This window comes from Manis javanica, chromosome 4 (genome assembly GCF_040802235.1).
Source record: "Manis javanica isolate MJ-LG chromosome 4, MJ_LKY, whole genome shotgun sequence".
NCBI lineage: Eukaryota > Metazoa > Chordata > Mammalia > Pholidota > Manidae > Manis > Manis javanica.
Window position 1 is genome coordinate 87,345,467 of NC_133159.1, and position 16,080 is coordinate 87,361,546.

A 16,080-nucleotide genomic window follows, 5' to 3' on the forward strand; every position below is an offset into this window, starting at 1 on the left:
AAGAGATAAAATGGAAACAACAGGAACTGAATGAGGAAGTTGGAGAGAGTTAGAGGACACCATGAAAATAAATGCATGAGAATGATTTATATGAAGAACTTGTTAAAAAAAAAAAAAGGAAAGAGAGAGAGAGATGAAAACTCAGAATTTTAAACCAGATCTCTTTATATGCATCACGGTGAACATCTAGTCACTCAAGACAAATTGTCTTTGCAGTTTTTTTACTTTTTTTTAATTGAAGAATAGTTGACATACAATATTACATTAGTTTCATGTATGGTGATTCAACAGTATATACATTACTAAATGCTCATCATGGTAAGTGTAGTTACCATCTGTCACCATGCAAAGTTATTACAGTATTATTGACTATATTCCCTGTGCTATACTTTTCATCCCCACGACTGTTTGTTTTATAATTGGATTTTTGTAGCTTTTTATTGCCTTCACCTATTTTGCCCATTTCCCCCACCCCTATCCCCTATGGCAATCCCTAGTTTGTTTTCTATTTATGATTCTATTTCTGCTTTGTTTGTTCATCTGTCTTGTTTTTTAGATCCCACATATAAGTGAAATCATGTTATTTGTCTTTCTCTGTCTGATTTATTTTACTTAGCATAATACCCTCTAGGTACACAAGGCAGATTTTAACTAAGAAAACACACTGACAAAACAGAGTTTGACAGGGGTTTATCATTACTTCCAAACTTGTTATTAATATTACCAATAAAACATTCATTTATTGCAGAAACATTAAAATCAAGGCACTTGAAGCAAGGATGGGGACTCAATATCGAAACCAAGATTTTACCATCAACTAACTCTGAGCTTGGATCAGCGGTTCTTAGGTTTTAGTCTAAATTGAATCACATGGAGCACTTATAAAAACATAGATTACCAGGCCTCTGCCCAGAGTTTTTGATTCAGTAGATCTGGGCCGAAGGCACAAGGATTTGCTTCGGGACTAATTCTCATTTGATGTTGACAGTGGGAGGCCATGTTTTGTGAACCATGGGCTCATATCATCATTGGGACCTATGTGAGCTCCATTTTCCTCAAGCATAAATGTGACTGAAGACTACCACCACAGTATTTATGCTAGAAGTCTTCTAAAAGTATAAATTAAAAAAAAATTCCTTTCAGCTACAATTTTTCCACTGATTTGGTCTATATTATTGGGAACATAATCAGATTATTCTAGCATAGCAAGACTGTCAGTGGTAAATTCTAGTGTTCTCCTGGATATTTTGTATCAATAAAAAAATGGACATAAATTTTATTTATTTGCAGAGTCAGAATATTGGTTCTCATATCTTTCATGATGGCCTATCTCTGTCTATGCTTTCCTCTTGTTTTTTGGCTGCTTGTGATAGGAAAATGGAAAATATCTTGCAACAGACAAATTCTGGAAATGACACTTCCATGGATCATTGATAATTCATTTTTCAAGTTCTCAGTGTGCCAGGTCAACAGTAAGTATGTACTACCCATCTATATAATGTTATGTTTTATACTTGCATACTAATTTATAAGTCCAAATACTTTACAAATGACCCATGGAGACTCCTAATTTAGAGAGTAGCTAACCTGAATTTAATGGAGTTCTAAAGGACAAATATGTTATTAATTAAAAAGTCATGATTTGAATATTTTATAATCCACTCCTCAATCCTTTATGTAATTACTTAAACAAGAAGAGACACGTCAAACATCTTGGGAAATCAAATTATCATTTGCAATTTTGGAGGAATCTTCTGCATGTTTAAACAAATATATATTGAGTCATACGATGTCTAGGCAGTATGCCAAATGCTGGGGAAACACATTTAAATGAATAATTGATTTTAGTTTTTAAGAATCTTACAATATACAGACAACTTACAAATAACTAATTATGTGTAATACAATGTGAAATCTGCTACAATGACAGTATGTATAAAATAGTGTGAGAACAGATAAAATGGAGTAAAAAATACAGCATAAATGGGAAAATGTTTCTAGAAAGAAATATCTCATAAGTTAATAAGTCTCTAAAATTATTTAGGCTATTTAAAACCATAAGGATTGTTATCTTTATGGTGGAACTTAGCAGCAGAAATAAGAAATTGCTAGAAATTTCTAAGGGATTCTTCTTTGCATATTATTCAAGCTCAAATAAATACATACTTCATTACCATGTCTGCCCATCCATCCTTTCATCACTCTAAGTGGTTCTAAATGGTTCATTGTATTTGAAATAATGACCATGTGCTAATTAGTAAAAGAAGAATATCCTGATGCTGGCTATTCTTACCATTATAATTTACCACTATTCCTCAAATTCATATACTAAAGTTCTTGGAATCATAATATTTTTGAATCTGGATTTAATATTAAAAATTGAAGCTGGAAGGAAAGAAGTTACATAATATAATTGAATATATGAGATAGGACTAAATTTCAGATCTTTGATGTATAATAGGAACAGAATTTCTGCTATGCTATTTTGCTTCCTTTGAAAGTTGAAGTGGAGTTGTGTTTTGAACATACTGCAGCAGGAGTAGGCTTCCGGTGAGGAGTTTCCTAGGTCTGGAGTGAAAGTTGTGTTGGTGAATGGGTGTGGGTAGGGAAGTGAAGTGTTTCAAACGTTGAACTGGAATAAGTTTTGTACTGAAGTAACAGAATTAGCTTCCTTTTAAAGAAATAAGGACTCTTTTTTTTAAAATATATGTATGTTTCTGGAATGTTAAATTATATACTTCTTGATCTGAGTCATCCCTGTTTATATGGTTTACTGGATATAGCAGTGGGTCTTTTTTCTGCTTCTTTGACTAAGATGGAAATTACTTGTTATGGACTGAATTGTATCCTCTCAGAATTGATAGCTGAAGCCTTAACATCCAATGTGACTGTATCTGGAGATCAGATCTTTAAGGTTAAATGAAGTCTTACATAAGGGTGGGGCCCTAATCTGATATGACTGGTGTCCTTAAAAGGAAGAAACACCAGAGATTTCTCACTTTCTGTGTACACAGAAAAAAAAGCTATGTGAGGGCGCAGCAAGAAGATTTACATTTGCAGTCAAGGAGAGAGGCATCACTGGAAACCAACCCCATTGGTACTGAGCCTCTGAAACTGTGGGAAAATAAATTTCTATAATTTAAGCCACACAGTCTGTGGTATTCTGTTACGGCACATGTACTCAAGCTGAGTAATACATCACTTAACTATAAGAAATAGCATAGTTTGATCCTATACATTTGATAGTATTGGTCTCAACATCTACACTTTTTGTGACTACATGAGAGTGAAAGCTACCTTTTTCTAAATGGATTTTCTAAAACCATTGTTTTTGAGAGGACTTACAGGCCCCTTAGTTTAGATGTCAGAAAGTAATGGTAAGAATCTGCCTTGTGACAAAGATGGAATGATTCTATATAGTAATGTAATGTTGATGGACTTTTTGCTCTTGAGGATGTCTAAATATTCATCCTCTGGATAATGACAACTTTCTGGTATATACACTTCTTAAATTCGTGTATGGAGTGTACTATGACTAATGCAAACAGAACACAGAACAGCCATCAGATTCATTTCATTAAGAGATGATTAGGTGGAGATTCTAAAAATTCCCCATGAAACTTTGATGCACAATTTATTCCTTAATTAAAAGCAAACAGCCTTGCTTTCTGGATTAAGCCACATAGTTATGAAAAAAAAAAAAGGATCAAGAGTGTTTGAGGAGAAAAAGTAAGAAAATAATACCAGAATGTGCCCCAAATAAATGGCATTCCAGAAATGGGGTTAAAAAAATGAAAGTCAGAAGCATTTTTGAATAATCTTTCCTTCATATTCACCATGGTAATGAAGAATTAAAATCACCAGTGCTCCTGTAATGGGCAGGAATTGAGCTATTGAGACTTAGGGAAAAAGTATAAATACTGAGCAATTGTTGATCAGACTATAGATAGAACAATCTGCTCAGATTTCAGGGTTTATTCTGATTTTCACTAGTAACTCACTGTGTAAACACAGGCAAGTGAGTTAATCTTTCTGTGGCTTCATTTATGTCATTTTCAAATGGAAATAATACCTACCTCATGGGAGTATTTGGAGATTTAATTAGTGCTTTGAGCTACTGAGATGAAAGTTGTTATAGAAATGCAAAGTGCAATTATTGGAGTCATTTTTCCTTTTCCTGTATGGACCATGATGATTGAAACACATTTATTTTAATTGGAAAATTGACTAATTGCCTAAAGGAACCTTTCCTCAGTAGGTCAGACCTCTTTATAATAAACTGGATCATAATTTAATTCTTAATTTAACAACAAAAAATCTAGTCTGTAGGAAAAGGCTTAGTTAATTCAAGGATCATTGAATATATAAAAATTATTATACTTTGAAGTGATAGCAATGGAATCTGGCTTATAGGGTGGTCCAGAAATGTGGTATCTCCCACAGCATTGTCTATAGAGTTGATTAAATTTCCCAGCTCTTTTTCTAGCGAATTGATTATCTTTTGCTTTCTGGCAAACAAACAAACAAACAGTGATATTTAAGAAAAGGGAATACTAGCTTTCTGAAGGAAGAAGTCTCCACTAGAAAGACATTTTGTGTATATACAGTCATGTCTGGGGTATGATCATGTGAGCAAGTGACCCAGGATAAGGTTACTTGTAGAGAAGAGGTCCAGGAATTGAGAAGCTCCAGTGCTGGAAGATCACCTGCAGTGCTAGCGCTGGGGCCAGTGATGATGAACCAGACTGCAGAATTCTGAAAAAAGGGAGTGTGGCCTGAGGTCAGTTGGTGATTATATGAAGAGGCATAATGAGTGTGAAGCCCAGTGACAAGAGATTCAAAACTGAGTTGTGGCAGTGTTAGGATGAATGATTATATGTAGCAAAGAAGAACAGAGAGGACACACACTCACCTCCACATCCAAGTATCTGAGGCCATTGGGAGAGGAAACAGCCCTCTTTTAAAAGAAGAAATTGTGTTCTCCAGGGACAGCCAGGTGTCCATTACATTCCTCACAGGTTCTCACCTGAGAGTACTGGTTGTGCACAAACTTTAAATGTAATACTGCTGCTGGTACTCATTTCAGACCAATTAAATAAGGTTCTGTAGGAATGGATCCCAAAGAATAGAATGAAAAATAAAACAAAAAACTGACAATCATCTCTCCAAGAACCTGAGCTAGGTTTGAAAACTTGTACTGCAGGCAGGTTTTAGTTAGATCAGGGTGATGAAGGGAACATTAAGAATGTAACTCAAAGAAAGGTAGGTAGGTTTGCTTATGATGGGTTTTGAATTCCAGAAGACACTGAGTGGTAGTCAGAAGTCTGAAAGTGGCTGTGCAATGCCATAGTGGGTTATGGTGGTCTGGTCCCAGGTTTCTGGTCATATGCAGGTCAGACTTGAGGACTGAAGGCTGTGAATATTGGGCAGTGAGGTGGGGAGGCAAGGAGTTCTTGCTGGAGGTGCACAGAGTTCTCTGGCTTCCCTTTCATTCTTCACCACTAGACACATGGAGGATGGGGGAGGGAAAAACTTTATTCTTAGCAAGCAAGGTCCTTTTTGACCTCTGCCAGTGGGAACAGTGAGGATTGCAGACTGCAATCCAGACTACCTTTTTCATTTTGCTTTATTTCTCTCTTTTTTTTTTTGTATAGGAACCCAAAATGTCAGCCTTGTTGTCTGTTTTCTTTAAAATAACATTGATTGATATACTTTATAAAATTATGTATTTTTGTTTCATGATCATTTCTTATGCTTTGAAGACCTGTATCTCATGCAGGTGAACACCTTAGGCTTTGATGAAGGAGTATTGAGTACTAGCTGGTTTATAGATGGCATTCAATAAAAGTGAAATCATCTTGACACAGCCTGCCTGTGAATGACAGGAAAGGTAGACACAGGTCTCTCTGCTGGGGACTAAAGCTAAGCACGACTCTTCTGAGGATTAAATTCTGCAGTCTGGCCACTTGAATATCTATAAGTTGCTGATAAAATGAGACTTTACAACTCCTCTGGCTCTGAGGAACTAAGTTAAAGAAGAGAAAAATCTACAATGTCAACATGAACTGAAGACACTGTATGGTTTGATTTAAGAATTTGGGAAGTCGGTAATGTACATGTAGCTTTTATATGTAAAGGATAACTTTTCGGAACTTAACTTTTTTATCCCCTTTTTATACTACAGTACTTTCGTGGCATTTATGGAAAACAAGCTAACACAGAGTGGAAACAGAATAGCCCAGTACCTCTGATTTAATCAGAATCAATGCCTTTGTCATGTACAGCACAGCACTTTTTGCCTTCTTTACTCAAGTGCATCCTGTTCCCCTCAACCATCATGTCACTCTCACAAGGAATTTATTTTATTTTTCTGGTTGATGCGGTAGGTGTAGACAGAGCTCTGCAGGATGTTCTGAGGAGACTCCAAAGGCAAGTTACTTATGACTGCAACAGATGCTGATGATTTTTAGGGAAATGCTGACTTTATATTATGAATCTATCTCTCTCTTAGGGAAAAATAAGGAATTTCCAATTGCCTGCTAGCTGTAAGAACAGAAGGGCTAAGCATCCTAGCTATAAAAATGGAACACTAAAATTCTGACAAAGAAAAAATAAAATGAAGACATCTCAGTTCTTATTATGAAGCAGCTTTCTCTCTCAAGGTTTCATTATTTGATTTTTGCTCCACAGATATAATTAAAGGAAGAGATATAAAATTTAATCCTAAATTTTAACATCTCTGTTATTTTATTTTTTAAAAAAGGCTGACCACAAGAAGAGACTAGTAGTTACCAAAGGGATGGGGTTGGCAAGGGTGAAGAGGATTAACGGTCATTATAATTAGCACACATAATGTAGGGGGTGCACGGGGAAGGCAGTATAGCACAGAGAAGACAAATAGTGACTCTATATAGCATTTTACTACGTTGATGGACATTGATTGCAATGGGATATGTGTGGGGGACTTGATAATATGGGTGAATGTAATAACCGTAATGTTGCTCATGTGAAACTTTCATAAAATTGTATATCAATGAGACCTTAATAAAAAAAAGGCTAAAGTCGTTATAGAAAGTCATAATAAGCATCATGTTCCACTGTTACTTACCTCTTGATAGGTAAAAAACAAAACAAAATAAAAAACTGAGGTTTTGGATTGTGTTATTGCAGACTTAAGGCTTCAGATTTCTTTTAGCCGGCTACTTAATCACTGTGTTTCAACAAACACATATTTGATCCTATTATGAACATAAGTATACAAAATCCAAAGCAATTCAAAAGCTAATGAGGAAATAAACAACTAAACAACATCAGACATTGAGATAGACAATCTGGAGTTCTGACTGAGATAATTATTGATTTTTCAACAACTGATTGCTTCATTCGTTCACTCAGCAGTTTGTTAGGGAACAAACTGATTTCCAGGCACTAATTTAGGCTCTGCAGATTAAAACAGGAGTAAGTCAAACATGATCCCAGCCTTGATGGAGTGTGTTTGCTATTTAGCAGTGTAGGAAAATTAGAAAAAATGAGCAGATTAAAGAACATAAAATTGAATCTTGCAGCTGAGTCTAATCAGGAAACATTTAACAAAGTGGTCAATGTGCACTCTTGCTCTTAAGAAATTCAAAGCACACCTAGTCAAGTACTATAGATTGTAATGTTCATAATAGTCCCTAAGTTTGCCTTTAGTTAATTTCTGTGTCCACAGTAACTATTTCTAGTTTATTTATTAGATAAACCTCATATTTCATGGAGAAACCATAAATATTTGCTGAACAAAGGAATGGATTGTCTCTCTTCAGAATCAACTTGGATATTACCCGAACTTATTTCTTAGTGAAAGTTTTATTTTATCTTCCTGCATTGTGTGATTTCTTTCTTTCCTTTTTTCATTAACATTCTGATCTCAACTGGCCTCCCTTTTTTTTTGGGAACTGAAATATTAGGGTTTTGAGAAGCTTTCACTGGACGTAAGTTTCAAAATTAGCCTAAGGAAAGCCCCAAGAAGGTATAAGATGCCAAGGAGGAATTTGGATGTAGTCCAAACCTGTTTATGTTATTATAAATATTCCAGTTTCCTTTCAGGGTTCATTAAAGGAGGCTATTCTTCTATTTCTCTAGAAATTGTATCATTCCACCAGAGTTACGTACCCTGTGTGAGTTGATGTAGTGATGTGTTGGTTTATATGAAGTTTATTTGAGAAGATTTTATAACATCATTAGCTTCTGACAGAGGTTATTCTAACAAAACAGCTCACACATACTTGGGAAAGTAATTGGTCTGTAGGGTCAAGGGCAAATTTTTATGTTGTTTTTATAAACGTGCGAACTAGACCTTCCTGACAATCATTTCACAGTATCACTATACTCCCACAGAGAGAAGAACCGTGTTTTCCTTGCAAATTTCCCTGACTCCTATTCTCCCTTCCTTTTTAGTGTTGATGCTCTCTGTGGGATTATTTGGACTGAGTGGGCTTTACATTGGGCCAAGAAGTGTAAGCAACAATTTCGATAAGAGGAAAAAGGACATTCAGAATGTGGATGGCGTAGAGGAAAGGAGGATTATATTATGCGTGTGAATAAGGAAGAGGACTTTATGACTAGACAAGAGGAACGTAAGTTGGATAATAATGGAAAATAAAGTCAGAAATGTCAGGTGGATTCATTCAGAGCAGCCTGAAGTTGATACAGTCAGAAACAGAAAGTGATGGTTTGTTAATGAACAGGGAGTGGCATATGCTTTATCGCGATGAACTTGACAAACAAATGCAGGTTAAATTGCACAAAGAGAGATTGGAGACAGATACCTGCTGGTAGCATGTCACAGTATGTTTTGTAGGTAGAAGATGGTGAGATCTTGTATCACTTGTGGCATTGGGGTGAGTCAGTAAGATGGAGGAAATAATCTTTTGAAAGAAAAAACAACATATTTTTGTGTTTCAGTGACAGTCTGGACATTTGGAATGAAGGTGATGGAAGAATTAAATATGTCAAGAAAAATAGTGATATTGATGGAATATAATGGTTTGACTGCTCAAGCCAGCAACATAGAGAACTTAGAGTTTATTAGGGAATGCTATGCTCTTATAGAAGTCATTCATGATCCCTGGAGATTCACAGTCCAGGATGAGGGGCAAACAAGTGAACAAATACTTATTTGTAGTAAAAGTACTATGATTGAGGCATGTGCAGAGTAATATGACAGCACAAAAAGGGGTTAAACAGCACAACTGAGGAAGTAATTAGGAAAACTTCCTAAGTGAAGCAAATTCTAACCTCATCTTTGTAATATGGGCAGAAATTAACCAGATGAGAAAGATACAACAGATGGTGCTATAGGTAGAAGGAATAGCAGGGGGGAATGATAAGGAGTCAAACAGTATTTGTTGAGGATTATGGAAGATTGTGTTACTGTGTTAAGAAGGTTAGACTTTATCCTCTAGGGAAGCTAGTATGAGAAAGATTAGTTCATTTATAGCTATGCTGTCTTTAAATTAATGGGACATTTGCATATAGGTATCAATTAGATAGCTAGAAATTCTGAACTTGGAGAAATGAAATGGATTTGGAAATTACTCATTAATAATTGAAACTATGTGAGAGAATGAGTTCTTAAAAGAACAGAACTATGAGTTTTGAATTGAATTTTGGGAGTTGGGAATGGATATCCCTAATTTTAGGTAGCAAATTTTGGTCTTGTCTATATGAACAATATGAAATGTTTGTCTTAGTTTTAACCTAATACAGGCCACTATAGAAATAACCTAAACTTTTAGAAAGTGATTCAGTAAACCTTCATTTCTCCTTTCCCTCTGGTATTTTCCCTTTCAGTCTGAGCTATACAAGCATCTGAGTTCCCGTTTATGCAAGCCTTTATTGATCTTTTTGAACAAGAGAGTAGAAGTTTGGAGCTGAAAGAAACCTTGGGGACCATCTTTTTAAATGGTTTTCATTTTTTTTAAAAACAAAAAAAATTGTTTTCTGACAGAAAAAGCTTAACATAGAAGTGTTTTAAAAAGCGGATTGAAAAAAGTGAGGTTGTTTTTATTGGAGGTGGTAGGGCAGAGTTTATGGTCCATTGTCTCACCTCAGTCACGGTCCTTCACCCGTTCAGGGCCGACTCTGAGGGATCCCCACAGAAACCTCAGGCACTAAAGGGCAGCTTCTGAAAACTGCTGACAGAGCCCAGTGCTTTCGTTTACAGAAACCAAGAAACTTGCTCTGAGGAATATAGTTAGATCTAATTTTTGAAGAGTTGCTTGTGCTATATGAACTGATCTTCACTAATGTTACTTAGAAGGCATTAAAAGATGCATTTCTTTAGAATCACTGACAGATTGTTAAACATCAGACTTCTAGGTACACTCTTTGAAAACATAAGGAAGGAGGGGGGCACATGAGATGGAGGAGTGGCTCCCTCCCATTTCCCTGGCCTGGTTGTGCATAGCCCTTTGATAAAGTATGTTATTAAGAGAAGTCTTTGCTTACAGGGAATGAAAGGCATCATAAGGGATCAAAAGTAGAGTGGATGAAATTTAAATGCTACTTTTCTTCTAAAAATGGGTGTTAAGGAGAAAAATAATACACATCACTATGGAAACCCTTTTAAGTTACTTTATTTTGGAAAAAAAGTGACTGTATCATGGAGAGAGCAGTTCACCCAAGAGAGTAAAATTAAGCACGTTTTTATTTTCTTCAACACTTCTTGGATTTAGAATTTTACCTTAGAGATGGAAATTTGGAAAAGTTAATTTCTCACAATGTTCTCAGGAAGGAACAATGTTTTTTTGTGTTTTCAGACATGGGAGGTGGTTACCTTACCACTCAATCTTACACTTCTCTGGTTATTAACGTTTATTGTGGGATTATTTTCCTCAGACAATGTGCCAGGGTATATAAGGAAAAGAACTCATTGTGCTTACTCTTGAGAAGTACACAGTAATTTGGAGGAAACTAGTAATTACAGTGTGATGTGATAATTTTGACAATACACGAATAATACTTGAGGAACACAAAAATGACTTTTGTGTAGGCTTCAGAAATAAGATGATATTTTAAGTGAATTCCAAATAATGAATAGGAATTTAATGGAAGAGAGTAAGAGGTCCATCTTGAATGTGAATTACGAGGGAAGGTATAAACCCCACTCTGTACTCTGACCTGCAGCGGGAGCTGCTTGGTCAGGGAGCATCCCATGGAGCCATAGCTAACTGCAGTGGCCTGTGCCAAAGTGAAGGGAGAGCTGATTATGTAGGAGAGGAGTCAGGGTCAGCAAACACAATAACCATTTCAGACAGGACACCTGATTCTGGGCAGAGATGGAGATGAGAGGGTTGATTGAATAGATCAGGAAACTGAACTGAACAAACTGGAAGATAACTTGAGAAAAAAACATCTGAAATACGCACTGATTTAGATTTTAGGCATGATTAGATTTTATTTATTTATCATAGAAATCTGATCATGGGAGGGGTATGTGCATTTAAAGAACCAAAGGTGTGGGAGAAAACCAGATGAGGATGGTACGGTGTTTTTACTAACAGAGGCAGGAAGGGAACGTGGATGAGCGGGACAGATGAGGGAAAGGCAAGGTTTTGGTTTGAACCATACTGAGTGTAAGGCGCCTGTGGAATATGTATGGAGAAATACAGACATTGAAACATAAACGTTCTTTTTTTCATTTGTAAAATAGGGATGATAATGTTTGCTCTTTCTTTCCCATAGGTCTGTTGGAAGGCCTCATGCTGAAGAATAAAGATGAAATAGTCTTGAAAAGTAGAAAGCAGTGTATAGTGGAAAGAATTCTTTTGATTATGTTTGTTTATTGCCCATTTTCTGAGGAAGAAGAGCAGGAAAAGCTAATCACAAATTAATTAGGCATTTTAACTACTTTGTTAGGCGAAACTTTACCTGAGAGGCAAGAATGTCATTTGAACAGAAGACCTCATTACTCATATAAAGACATACTAAGCTTTTTTGTCAATGCATACTTCATATTCTAAGAGTAGTTTCTGATGGAGTTTAATAAAGATACAGGAGAGAGAATGAAAATACTTAATTTTATTTGGCTCACATTGGGGTAGAAGCTAAGTTTTCTCAAGTCCTTTGGGAAGAGAAATAAAACATCACTGACTGAAGCAGCCTTAAATCTCTACTAGCATGAGTTCATCTGTATAAATGTGGCAGCCGTTATTTTTATAATTAAAAAGTGTATTTTCTGCAGCTGTAGATTACATGTATGTGAATTACAGTAGTTTCTGAAACAAGGCAGGTATTAAAACTTCCTTCTGCTGTTCATGTGTCACCATAGTAGCTAAGTTCAGAAGAGTAATCTGCAGTTAAATCTGATGGAGCACACCACGTCTCAGTTCCCATCACACTCTAAATGGTGCTGCTAAAAACTGCATTAGAATTAGAAGAAAGTGTTCTTATGACTCAATCAGATGTAGGACAGGCCCCATAATTGACTTTGGGTTATGGAATCTGTCAAGAACACACCCTAAAGGCTAGATCACAGAAAATAATTGAATTTGGTCTAAATATTATAAAAGATCTTTACAGTTTTTATAGAACAACTCAATTGTGAGTTCTTCTGAAGAAAAAAATTATTGATTATACTAGGATGTTGATTTCTTTCCTCTCTGAAGCAAGCTGAAATTCTTGAGAATTGTAAGAGAGGTGACATTCAGTATTTATCTCAAAGATGTTTACTAATTTGGATTAAATAGATTGCATTGAAATGGCTGACTTTGGGTCATGGCTTTCTTTGAAAATGTTATGAAAGCCTTAAGTCCCTTATGTGTAAGAACACATATGTACAACCATCATATACACACACACACACACACACACACACACACACACACACACACACACACACACACACACACACACACTGAATTTCAGCATGTCTTTTCATCCCCAGAAGTGTATCCTTGATCTCCGTGTAAAAAAAAAAGAAAAAAAAATTCTGTAATAGTGAAATATTAAGAAACATCCAATCCATGGATTTCTAGGAACAGAAAGAAGTCAAACTTCCTATGTGGATCAGGTGGTGACATTCCATTCCTTGACTAAATTTACCAGGGCAGGCTGCATCTTACAGAGACCGCCCTTGACTGTTCCCTCTCAGCATTACCTCTACCCCTAGCAAACACCTACTGAGTCTTTATGGCACAGACTTTATTTCTTTCACATCAATCAGTACACTCAAAATATATGTTTCATTAATATTTTTGTTACAACCTGTTCTCACTAGAATGTAAACATATGAAGATCTTACTTGTTGACAGCTATATCCCTAGCTTCTGGCAATTGTCTGGCACATTGTTTGCTTAAACAATTGAATAAATAGTGCAGTGTAATCTACTCAGAAAGCCCATAAACTGCACATTGGTAACATATATTCCTATGAAGTCAAGAATGGTATAGACAAAGAGTGGCTGGATATGAATTAAATAGTTCATCAGGATGATAAACTTCTCTAAGAAGCTTAAATGTAAAATGGCTAATGCTTATTTTAGTCAGCTTATTTCTTGCTCTATTTTTAAGACCTTTGTGATATAGTATTTATTTTCTTGAAATGTCTGCTGATATGCAATATTGAGTCTAAATTGTGGTAGTGAATGACATGCAACATTTCAGTTATTATTTTAAAAACTAGGTACAAGCTCTTCTGAGCAGACTGTAACATTGGTAGGGATGCAGCTCTGTCTGAACTGCATGTGTGCGTGGTTTACCAGCACATTTCTTACAGCACTTGGATATTCCTGATAGCTCTTCCATAGTCACCATATTGCTTCATGCCTGTAATAAGGAATAATTTTTTAAGATGGTTGTAGTTATGAAAGTTATTGTACTTTTGGCAAGGCACAAATTTATATCCTTCTTTAAATTATTTTCAAATCATGTTTAAAATAATTTGTAGTTGTAAAACTAATTTGGCAGTCTGAGCTTTGAACATCATAAGTTTTCTGCCAACCAGCTTGACTTTTTGGAAACAGTGGAGACTAAACAGGATTCCTCTAATTCTTCTAAGCCTGTAGGAATAGTTCTACCAAAGGGATAAACTGTATAACATAGTTTTAAGGTGTAAGTCAATTAATCAGCTTGGTAAAGTAACTTTGGGGAGGATTTCCTTCTGATTGGTTAAACAGTAGAGCCATTTTCTCTTAAGAGATTGTCATCAGTTGAATTCATTATTTCACAGAAAAACAACTAAAAGACTTTGGTAAAGTTGGTTTTTCTTCCATAGCTAACTTTTTAATTGTATTTTTCTAATACAGGTCCAACAGTCCAAAGAACATATTTTTATTAAGCTCCAGATCTTCTCTGAAGAGTCACTGATTATGACAAATTATTAGCTTAGAGATTTATTTTGAGTTTACTAAATTTTAGAACCAGAAGCCATTCCATGATCTTGATTTAAGTATGAATATAGTCTACTGAGCTGAATGATATTTAGTGCTTCTGAACCTTTCCAGAAATGACTGTTTCTAGCTATGGAAAGCCAGAGATTTAGGTTTTATATCATCTTATAGATTCTAAAGTTAAATTAATGCTTCCTGTCTATACTGCTGGGTAGATGTCTTTATAGTAGCTTTTCTTATGGTCCACTTATCATGTGATGATGGAGAAGGCAAAGTACACTTTGTCTGTAAATGCCCATTCTTTTATAATATCATAGTAACTTTAATTGTACATTTAGTAAAGGTTATAATCCACATCTACCCCATCAAGTCAACAAGATATCATTTTTTTTCAGTTTTCAAAAATATCCAATATGTTTCTAGAGTGTTTGGCTTTTAGAAACTGCAGTCTCTATATATTTCATATTTTGTCCTTCTTAAAGGGATATTTTAATTTTTTGATCAGTTGCATGCAAATTTAGCATTTGCCGAAACTATTTGGTAATCCTAAGTGCTAACTAAGGACACCAGATAGGGTTTGTCTTTTGTTTTTTTGTTTTTGAAAATCTATTCTTTAGAATAAAGCTAAATGATTATTTTATATATATATATATATGTAAAACTTACCTTAGTAGGAAAATACCTGGTTTTATTTTTTAGGTTAACATGAATACAGTTTTATGTAGTTATGTTTTTAAGATAGTTCTGTTTGAAAAATTTATACTTTTAAGATTGGTAGTGATATTCATATATATAAAGACCATTTCCTTACTAGGAATAAGTATCAATTTTTGAAGATAAGGTTTCATCAGAGATAATACTATGGATAATAAATATGGAATGACTCTATGAGTCAGGGATTCTGAATTTATGGTAAATCTCACCTAATCACTTGCCATGTCACTTCTAGGCATCTGTCATTATTTTCTATTTTATCTCTACATATTGATAATATACTGAAACACTATCATTTTCTGAACTTATATATATGTGTAGGTTAAAGTAAGAAAAATTGTGATTCAAGTACCATAAATACAAATGTCACACAGATAGAATCAGATCATGATCATATTATTATTTGAATGACATGGAAGTTTGTTAATGATCTGGTTAATTTATAAAGCACCAGTTACACAGTTCACTTAGCATTAAGACTTTCTGAGCTTGGATTTTTTTACTGATTGGATTATGTGGATGATTTTAAAATATTCATTATGTCACTCATAAAATTTATTAGTCTGAGATTAAAAAAAGCAAACAGTGATTAAAGCAAGTTCTTATGTCAGGCACAAAACTGATAATTTATTAAGAAAAATGATTTTAAAATGTAAATGTGTAATGCAAATCACATTTTTAAACTCATGTTATCCCCACTTACATAACAATAAAATCTGTGCCTGCTCTAGCAGCACAATACACTGTAAGTTGGATGTGGTGATGAAACCTTACATAGAAAACAAAGTGCTTTACAAGCCTTAGATCTCACAAAAAACGCTGTTATCACCCAGGTTTTGAATGTGTATGATATCAAATTACAACATTAAAATAAAAAGTAATGAAGACTCATGTGTCTATCAGAGGCCATCTACTTAAAAATTCATTCATTTCTGAAACTTTCTTCATACAAACTCTTGATATACAAAATATTAGCTGATTATTTTTGTGATGC